The sequence below is a fragment of the Mesocricetus auratus genome, unplaced genomic scaffold, assembly GCF_017639785.1.
Source record: "Mesocricetus auratus isolate SY011 unplaced genomic scaffold, BCM_Maur_2.0 Super-Scaffold_15014, whole genome shotgun sequence".
NCBI lineage: Eukaryota > Metazoa > Chordata > Mammalia > Rodentia > Cricetidae > Mesocricetus > Mesocricetus auratus.
The window spans coordinates 50,116,769-50,127,440 of record NW_024429186.1 but is presented as its reverse complement, the minus strand read 5'-3'; the positions used below and the strand labels follow the sequence as shown (position 1 = coordinate 50,127,440).

Genomic DNA, 10,672 nt, shown 5'->3' with positions numbered 1-10,672 from the left:
ACTACAACGCAGCAGAGCCCAGGTGACTGGTGGGGAAAAAACCAAATGGCAGGCAAGGAAAAGGCTTCTCTCTACAGGTATACAAAATGAAAAAGAAAATTAAAAAAAAACTATCACTCATGTCTGAAGAGTAGAGGTTGCAATATTGTGAAAACTGTCTTTGGAAAATTCAAAACACAAATGACAGAGACCTACACAGGCAGATGAATAAAGCCAGTTCACACCTAGGTAAATATGGTTTATAATACAGCCTGTTAGAGTTTGCTAGACAGCTACATTTTGTGAGCCTTTTCTTACTTAAAATTTCAACTCTAGCATCTCACAACCCCCAGAAAGTTTTGTTCTCACAATTCAATTAATTCACATTTCCCTGAATCAATTTTTCTTTATAAACTCCCATGTCATGGCTTATTTAACCTGTACCTACTACTAGTGAAATATCTCATTGTGAACAGACATTTTTTGTCCAGTTTTTTCCTTTTTTAAATTTAAATTAGAAACAAAATTGTTTCACATGTCAATTCTAGTTCCCTCTCCCTCCCCTCCTTCCTTGCCCCCAACTAGTCCCTTATCCCATACCCTTTCTGCTCCCCAGGGATGGTGAGGCCTTCCATGGGGGATCTCCAAAGTCTGTTATATCACTTGGAGCAGGGCCTAGACCCTCCCCTGTGTGTCTAGGCTGAAAGTGTATCCCTCTATGGGCTCCCAAAGTTCATTAGTATATTAGGGATAGCTACTGCCAGAGGGCCCATAAATTGTCCAGGCCTCCTAACTGACACCCATGTGCAGGGGGTCGGGGCCAGTCCTATGCTGGTTTCCCAGTTATCAGTCTGGGGTACATGAGCTCCCCCTTGTTCAGGTCAGCTGTTACTGTGTGTTTCTCCAGCCTGGTCTTGACCCCTTTGCTCATCATTCCTCCCTCTCTGCAACTAGATTGCAGGAGTTCTGTTCAGTGTTTAGCTGTGGATTTCTGCTTCTGCTTCCATCAGCTATTGGATGAAGGCTCTAGGATGGCATTTAAGGTAGTCATCAATCTCCTTATAGGGGAAGGGCATTTGAGATACCCTCTCCATTATTGCTTAGATTCCTAGTACATTTCTCTTGTGCTGGATTTCTCTTTAAACCTATAATGGCTCCCTATATTATGGTATCTCTTTTCTTGCTCTCCTCTATTCTTCCCCCGACTCAGTCTTCCTGCTCCCTCATGTCCTCCTCTTCCTCCCTTTTCTCCCCTTTTCTTTCTCCTAGCTCCCTCTTCCCTCCCCCGATGCTCCCTTTCCCCTTCTCCAGGGGATCCTTATTTCCTAGTTTCTCTGGTGGTATGGATTGTAGGCTAGTAATCCTTTGCTCAATGTATAAAATCCATATATGAGTGAGTACATACTATGCTTGTCTTTTTGTGACTGGGTTACTGCACTCAGGATAGTTTCTTCTAGTTTCATCTATTTGCTTTCGAATTTCAATATTCCATTGTTGTCCCCCCCCCAATAGTACTCCATTGTGTAAATGTACCACATTTTCCTTATCCATTCTTCAGTTGAGGGTCATCTTGTTTGCTTCCAGATTCTGGCTATTACATATAGTGCTGCTATGAACATAGTTGAACTGATGCCCGTGTTGTATGACTGTGCATCCTTTGGGTATATGTCTAAGAGTAGAATTGCTGGATCTTGTGGTAGACTGATTCCCATTTTCCTAAGGAACTGCCTAACTGATTTCCAATGTGACTGTATGAGTTTGCAATCCCAACAGCAGTGGAGGAGTGTTCCCCTTTCTCTATATCCTTTCCAGCAACTACTGTTATTGGTCTTTTTATTTTAGCCATTCTGGCTTGTATAAAATGGTATCTCAGAGTTGTTTTGAGTTGCATGTCCCTGATGGCTAAGGATGTTGAGTACTTTCTTAGGTATCTTTCAGCCAGTTTGGATTCCTATATTGAGAATTGTCTATTTAGGTCTGTACCCCAATTTTCAATTGGATTATTTGGTGTTTTGGTGACTAGCTTCTTGAGTCCTTTTTATATTTTGGAAATCAGTCCTCTGTCAAATGCGGGATTGGTGAAGAACTTTTCCTGTTCTGTGAGCTGCCATTTTGTCTTGTTGATTGTGTCCTTTGCCTTATAGACGCCTCTCAGTTTCAGGAAGTCCCACTTATTAATTGTTGATCTCAGTGTCTGTGCTACTGGTGCTATGTTCAGGAAGCAGTCTCCTGTACCAATTATTCAAGGGTTCTTCCCACTTTCTCTTCTAAGAGGTGAGCATACATTTTTAAATACTATGTTTTTGTTGTTGATGACAGTGATTACTTTTATTTAATTTTTATAATCCTTTGAGAACTTTATATACTGTATTTTGACCATATTCACTAAATGTCCCAGGTCTACCTTTGTGTCCTTATTTTCATTATTTTTTTGAACCTATAGTCTTAGCCACTGTTTTATTGCTGTGAATAAACACCATGACTAAGGCAACATATTTGAAAGAAAGCATTTAACCAGGGTCTTAACTTACAATTTCAGAGGTTAAGTCCATTATCACCATGGTAGGGAGCATGACAGCATGCAGGCATATGCTTGAACAGTAGCTGAGAGCTACATCCTGATCCATAGACAGAGAGAGATTAACTGGGCCTGGAAGGGGCTTTTGCAAACTGATAGCTCACTCCCAGTGACACTTTCTCTAATGAGGCCACACCTCCTACTCCTTCTCTGTGTGTATAACTTTTGATAATTCATGATAGATACATATTACACATATACACAAATATTTATATATATATATACACATATACCTAATATTACATTCTGTTCAACTTCAAAAGACTGTATAGTCTTTCAACAGTCTCAACACTGTTTAAAAGTTCAAAGTCCAAAGTTCAAACTCCATCAAGACTCAAGGCACTCTCTTAACTGTACCCCCGTATAAAATAAAAATCCAAAAGCAGATCACATATTTCCAACATATAATGGCACAGGATATACATTGCCATTTCTAAAGGAAGAAAAGGGAGCATAGTGAGGAAATCATAGAACAGAGCAAGACCAAAAATCAGATGGGCAAACTCCAAACTCTGTATCTCCATGCCTGCTGTCAAAGCACTCTTCATATCTCTAACTCTTTTTAGCTTTGTTGACCACACTCCACTTCTCTCTCTTGAGCTGTTTCCACACTCAGTCTGCAGCTTTTCTCAGCAGGTATCCCTTCCTCTGGCATCTCTAATATTTTGATGTCTCCAACACAACTCAGGCTTCACCTTCAGCTTCACACAATGGTCTGTATACACAAATACACACACACACACATAGCTGTATATATACACTATAGACACATTATATCATGTATATCAAGATTTATAACAAAATAATTGGAAACATTGTTTCAGGAATACTGGACCTAGGGTCTTACTGGGAAGGGTAGGAGAGGATCTTTAAGATAACAGTAAATCTTACAGTTCAAAATTATGTACACAATCATGTATTCATAGCATGTACATTGAAAATTACTTCATTTTATGCAGGTGTTATCTCATGTTATCTCATGAGAAAAAAGTTAAACATAATGAAAAGATGCTGAAATCCCCAGCATAAAGTACAATGAAGTATTACTAGAGAAATGGATTCATGTGAGAGTTTGGGAAAACCAATTAAAATAATAATGGAAGACCTAAGTACAATATATGACTATTACCTCTTAAACAATTACAATAGGTTTATACTTTTATGTTCAAAAATTTTAGCCATAGCATAATGTGAGTTATAAACCACAGTAAATTCACAGAGTAAAAGGTGTGGATCATTAACGTTTGAGCAAAATTAAAATCTGTCTAAATAGCAGCAGAAAGTGTCACACAGAAGTGTTGTAGTATAGAAAGTACTTTATGATTGTATTGAGGGCATAAGGAGGAAAGGATCACTGTATAAAATGTCTATTTAGAGATGCAATTTTGGCTTTTTAGTCTCTGAATTTTCCATAAAATTAATTACTTTAATCAGTATAGTATTTGGAGTACAGCTATACCACTTAACTCCTAGAAATTTAATTTCATGTGAACTTGTACACTTGTGAAAAATAAATTTCTTCCATTATTGATGTAAAATTATTGTAACCTAAATCATTTATTTCTTGTTTCCTGCCATACACATATGTTTTAATTTTTTTTTTAGAAATAACTGATAAGTGGGTGTAGGAGGAAGTCTGATGCCGCCATTAAACATGTGACTTATTAGAGGCGCATACAGATGAGGTAATAAAAGGGCGGTTTACCACACCGCTAACCACACCCACTTTAGGCAGGACTAAAGACGTATACGTACGTAGGCGGAACTACGTCACTAGCCAGGCCCACTTTTGGGCATGGCTAGGGGCGTTACGGGGGAAGGCATAAAAGACAGCACACAGGAAGTCTCGCTCTCTTTTCCTGGAGATTGGCTTCCAGGTCGGCCACTGAAAACTGCTCCTATGGGTTTGGTATCTTGTGAGTAATTTTCTACATTAAATACTTAGCTTTACTGTCAGTAATTGTGTGCCGCGTATTGTTACAGCGTCCGGTTAAAGCCTACATGGACTGAAGAGTTAGCTGAGTTGGTAAAGGGATTATTGTGCATGAGGCCCTTAATAAAAGTAGGTACACAGATCATTAAATGAAAATCCCAGTTCTCTGATTTGATATTAAAAGGTAAATTAAGACTTCGTCAACTGACTGGGAAAGACCCAGCTGAAATTATTGTACCTTTAACGAATGAGGAAATTTCCTCCTTATGGAAGGATAATGAATATTGGCAAATAGCTTGCAGTGACTTTTTGGGAAGTATTAGTAATAACTATCCCAAAACAGAGAGAATCAAATTCATAAAGAAAACAATTTGGATTCTTCCATGTATCGTGAGGCAAACACCTATTTCTGGAGTTCTTACCGTCTACACGGAAGCAAACAAATCAGGTAAAGCAGGGTATAAATCAGGAAAAATAAGTAAAGTAGTTCAAAGCCCTTACAACTCCGTACAAAAGGCAGAGTTATATGCCATTCTCATGGTACTTAAAGACTTTACAGAGCCTCTCAATATAGTCACGGATTCTCAGTATGCAGAAAGAGTTGTCCTGCACATTGAGACTGCAGAATTTGTTCCTGATAATACAGAATTAACCTCATTGTTTTTACAATTGCAGGAAATCATCAGAAACAGGACTCATCCTATATATATATAACACACATCAGATCCCATACAGGTCTGCCAGGTCCTCTGGCACAAGGCAATGATGAAATTGATCGGTTATTAGTAGGTAATGTGTTGGAAGCTTCAGAATTTCATAAGAAACACCATGTTAACAGCAAAGGTTTAAAGAAGGATTTTTCTATCACCTGGCAACAAGCCAAAGAAATAGTAAGAAATTGTCCCAGTTGCTCATTGTACAATCAAACTCCATTACCAGCAGGTTGTAATCCTAAAGGTGTTCACAGAAATGAACTTTTGCAAATGGATGTATTTCACTTCCCAGAATTTGGCAGTTTGAAATATGTACACCATACTATAGACACGTACTCAGGCTTCCAATGGGCTACTGCCCTCAGCTCTGAAAAAGCTGACTCTGTTATTACACACCTCTTAGAGGTAATGGCTGTTATGGGTATACCTAAAACAATAAAAACTGACAATGGTCCAGCATATGTCTCCAGTAAATTGGAACAATTCTTCAAATATTATAATATAAAACATGTAACTGGTATACCTTACAATCCCACAGGACAAGCAATAATTGAAAGATCTAACCGAACCTTAAAAGAGATGCTTCATAAACAGCCAGGGAAAACAAAGACACCTAAACACAGGTTACACAATGCTTTACTAACGTTGAATTTTCTTAATGCTGATGAAAAAGGACAAACTGCAGCAGAAAGACACTGGACTACAGAGAAGACTTCTGAACTGAACCAACCGGTGTATTTTAAGGATGTTATGACCTCAGTCTGGAAACCAGGATATGTGTTACGTTGGGGAAGGGGTTATGCTTTTGTTTCCACAGGAGAAGAAAAGGTTTGGGTTCCATCAAAATTAATTAAAATTCGATCAGAACAGAAAACATCTCAGGAGGAGGAAGATAACAGCCCATCTACAAATTCATAGTCCACCATGGGTAAAGTGACCTCCTAAAAGGAAAGAGAAGTGTTTTGTTTTTGTCTTCACAGGTAAACTCAACAAAGAATACTGGACATATGGATTCCTGTAGAAGAATGAATAGCTACCCTGAGGACCATCAAACAAACAGTAACTCACTGTGTGGTATCAAAGTCTAAATCTCTCTATATTGTTTTTTCATAGTACCCTTTTATCTTTATTTCTTCACATACCTCAGTCCCCATTCATTTAACTGAAGCTGGCTTTGGAGTTGGATTGGCTCTCCTACTCTAAACTCAAGCATATTATTTAAATACAATTCAGAATTTCTGTATTATATCAAAGAGCCATTGATATAAGACAGAAGAAATAAAATGAGGGACTGTTATCTGTGGATTTCTTTTTCTGAACAGTCTAATTTCCTCCAGGTTTTCCATCTTCCCTATTGTCACCTCTTCTGTATGCATACATATGAAAGTTAAAATATTTCTTTGTTAACATTAATGTTTGAGTTTTCCAGAGAACAAGGGATTTCCTGACAGCAATCTTCAACTGCTTCCGAAAGAGAATAAGGATCCACTTCTTTGACTTCACCTGATTCGACTGGAGGCATCTGAACTGCCCCACATCATTGACTCCACCTGACAAGCACTATCCTGAAACTGGCTTGAAACTACATCACTTTACACAACTCCGGATCAAGAAACTGAAACGGCACATCTTCTACAGTCTGGCCAGAGCTTCAGATGAGAGCTTCAATCAACACTAGAACCCCAGTCAGGAACTTCAATCAAGCATCTCCTGCCATACTGAGACTGTCTGATCTACTGAGATTTTGTTATACTAACATTTTCTTTTCACAGGTCCCCATGAGATTATCATCGTCCCATCTCAGCAGGAAGTAGTTGTGAGAATTCCACGTCCCCTCTCCCTACTATTGATATTATAAGATAGTTTACACCTGTTAGTGTTAGTTTTCAATTATTTTAGAGTTGGGATTGGAAGGAGGTGTTCATATTTGGGTGTTTCTTTCAGATAAGTTTAGGTTTAGATAGAAGTTTGATACATTTTGTTCATGGACACAAGTTAGTTGTCCTTTTTTAGACTAAAAGGGGAATTGTAGGAGGAAGTCTGATGCCACCATTAAACATGTGACTTATTAGAGGCACATACAGATGAGGTAATAAAAGGGCGGTTTACCACACCGCTAACCACACCCACTTTAGGCAGGACTAAAGACGTATACGGCTGGACGTAAAGACGTATACGTACGTACGCGGAACTACGTCACTAGCCAGGCCCACTTTTGGGCGTGGCTAGGGGGCATTATGGGGGGAAGGCATAAAAGACAGCACACAGGAAGTCTTGCTCTCTTTTCCTGGAGTTCGGCTTCCGGTCCGGCCGCTAGCTGAGAACTGTTTGGCTCCTCTGGGTTTGGTATCTTGTGAGTAATTTTCTACATTAAATACTTAGCTTTACTGTCAGTAATTGTGTGTCGTGTATCGTTACAGCGTCCGTTTAGCCTACAAGTGGGCAGTTAATTTACATCAAAATCAATGGTATGCTCTTTCTTGCTATAAAGTGAGTTTATGTACATGAGATACACTGACAAAGCCAGCTCTAAGATGCTTGAAATGTTCTTTTAAGGGAAGCTAACAATGAATAGCAAACACAGAATTAGCCTTTTCTAACATTACATGTTTCTGAGGTTATTAATTAGTAGATGGTTCCTTGGGTAATCGTGTAACCTCACATTGTCATCATTATAACTGAAAAAAAAGGAAAGCTGAATGTTTTTATCTCTTTACATTGATTAGAATAAAGAATTCTAAACTTTTTTGTTTTGTTTTGGTTTCTTGTTGTTGTTGTTGTTTTTCGAGATAGGGTTTCTCTGTGGCTTTGGAGGCTGTCCTGGAACTAGCTCTTGTCGACCAGGCTGCTCTTGAACTCACAAAGATCCTCCTGCCTCTGCCTCCCGAGTGCTGGGATTAAAGGCGTGTGCCATCACCACCCAGCATGAATTCCCAACTTTATAAAGTAGGTTTTATTAGTGAAAAACTAATTTCTACATAGATAGCAAAGATCTGATTATAGAAAACTTGATCTTCCCCTTGAGATGATTAGACAAACAGCATCTCATGATCTTTCTTAAAGGGTAAACTCAGGTTGATATGTTTTCATTTCCTCATCCAGCACATGTTATTTTGTAGAGGGTAGGAATTGATAGAGTAAATCCCTTTATCTTCACACTCTTCAGTGCAGACAGCTGTAGTACTTCCTGTCATACATAGCTAGGACATTACACACAGGAAGATGAGCTAAGAGCATAACTCATTTTATATTCTTTCTTTCTCTTTGAATGTTGGCTAACTGCCAGCCATTTTCAGTTAAATTTGACTACTCCACTAACTAGATAATGAAATAAAAGTCTATGACATGGTAATTCTAGAGAATTAGTCTTTCCTCATGTATAAAGCAGTATTTCACAAGCTCAAAACATTTTGACTTAAGACAAGAATATGCCATTTGTGGTCATAGGGATAGTTTCTGACTATAAATTAAATATTCAGCACCACATATTGTTAATATGATGCTATAAAATATTAGTGGCTAACATCAATACTTGGAATTTTAATTTGAGTCATGTGTATGTGTGCCTCTGCATTACTATATGAACCTGTGTACAGGTGTCTTCAGACATCAAAAGCAGGTAGTAGATTTCTGGGATCTGAGGTCACAGGCAATTATGAACCACTCAGTGTGAATGTTAGGAATCACACTTTGGGTCTCTTCAAGAACAGTGTACCCTCTGAACCACTAGGCAATCTCTCTAACCCCCAATTCCAGAACAGTGCACCCTGTGAACCACTAGGCAATCTCTCTAGCCCACAAGTCAATCTAAAATGTAGTGACTGTAAACCTTAAAATGATATCCATTTAAAATTACATCCAGTGTCACGTATTCCACATATTTATGAGATACCATTTCATCACTGAAGTATTCCACTTTTGTTCATTATGTTCAAACTCATCCTGTCTGTTCATTATACAGTATGATTATCCTTAATTATTTTGTGTTCAAATATTCCCATTATGAAAATCAAAGGACAAGTTCTCATTAATGATTACAAATTAAAATACACAAACACCCATATTTCTTATAGCCAGACTCTAAGAGTTAGAAAATTTTCTGAGGCCATCCACCGTCAAGAGAGGGAAGGAGTGGCCACATAGTTAGGTTGGGGCAGCTGAGCTGGGCACCAGCCAAGGCAGGAAGGGAGGCGGCTGTGAAGCCTTTCTTAAAGGGACCCGAGTGATTCTACAGCGATGGGCCGCTGATGGCCAGAAGGAAAATGAGTGAGTCTTTGGTGGTTTGTGATGTTGCTGAAGATTTAGTGGAAAAGCTGAGAAAGTTTCGTTTTCTAAAAGAAACCCACAATGCTGCCATTTTAATGAAGATTGACAAGGATAAGCACCTGCTGCTACTGGATGAGGAACTTGAGGGCATCTCCCCAGATAAACCTAAGGTGAATTACCTGAGCGGCAACCTGGCTTCATGGTGTATAGTTGTAAATATCAACATGATGATGGATGAATTTCTTACCCTCTGTGCTGTATTTTCTCCAGTCTTGTTGGGTGCAAGCCTGCGCATCAGATGATGTACGCTGGGAGTAAGAGTAAGCTATTCCAGACAGCTGAGCTAACCAAGGTAATTGAAACAAGAAACACTGAAGATCTAGCTGAAGAACGCTACGGGAGAAACTTGGATTTTTCCATTAACATGAACATCTGTGTTTCTAAAGCATTTATGTATTAACCTGACCATACTGGAACCAGACATAAATAGTTAATTTATGCCTAGAAATGTACTGTTACTTACAGTTTGTTTCCTGCAGTAAAGAAAACTTAAATCATCTTCATTGTGTTTGTCATTGATAGGTGGACCACTTTCCTCTGGGGTGGTTTGCACCCTTGTGACTAATTTCTATAATTTATGATTGAGAATTTAGTGTTTGCAGACGCTATTGAAAGGTGGGTATTAGACTGTGATAGACAACAGTTCTTCCTTTGACCACTACTGGGTACTGGCAGACTAGAATCCTAGTCTTAGAAACTGGTGAGTTAAATAATCAAGGGCTTTGTTCCTGATTATGTCAATAATAGGGAGCTTAGAATGTAGCTTGGTCAGCATTGTATGTAATAGCTAGATACTAGAAGCAACCGAGATGCCCCACAACTGAAGAGGGGATAGATAAAATGTGGTACATTTACACAATGGAGTACTACTCAGAAGAGAAAACAATGGAATCTTGAAATTTGCAGGCAAATGGATGGCACTAGAGGAAACCATCCTGAGTGAGGTAACCCAGACACAAAAAAACAAACATGGTATGTACTCATTCATATATGGATTTTAGATATGGATCATGGGAGTGTCAGCCTACAATCCCACTGCCAGTGAGTCTGGGAAACAAGGAAGTTCCCAAGAGAGATGCATGATACCCCAGAGAAGTGGAATGAGGCAAGATCTCCTGAGCACACTGGGAACATCAGGGGAGT

At 38.9% G+C, this 10,672-nt stretch overlaps 1 pseudogene; it reads left to right on the top strand.

The window, feature by feature from the left end:
- The first annotated feature begins 9,455 nt into the window (after positions 1–9,455).
- Positions 9,456–9,907, top strand: LOC101843050 (annotated as a pseudogene).
- Positions 9,908–10,672: the final 765 nt, after the last annotated feature.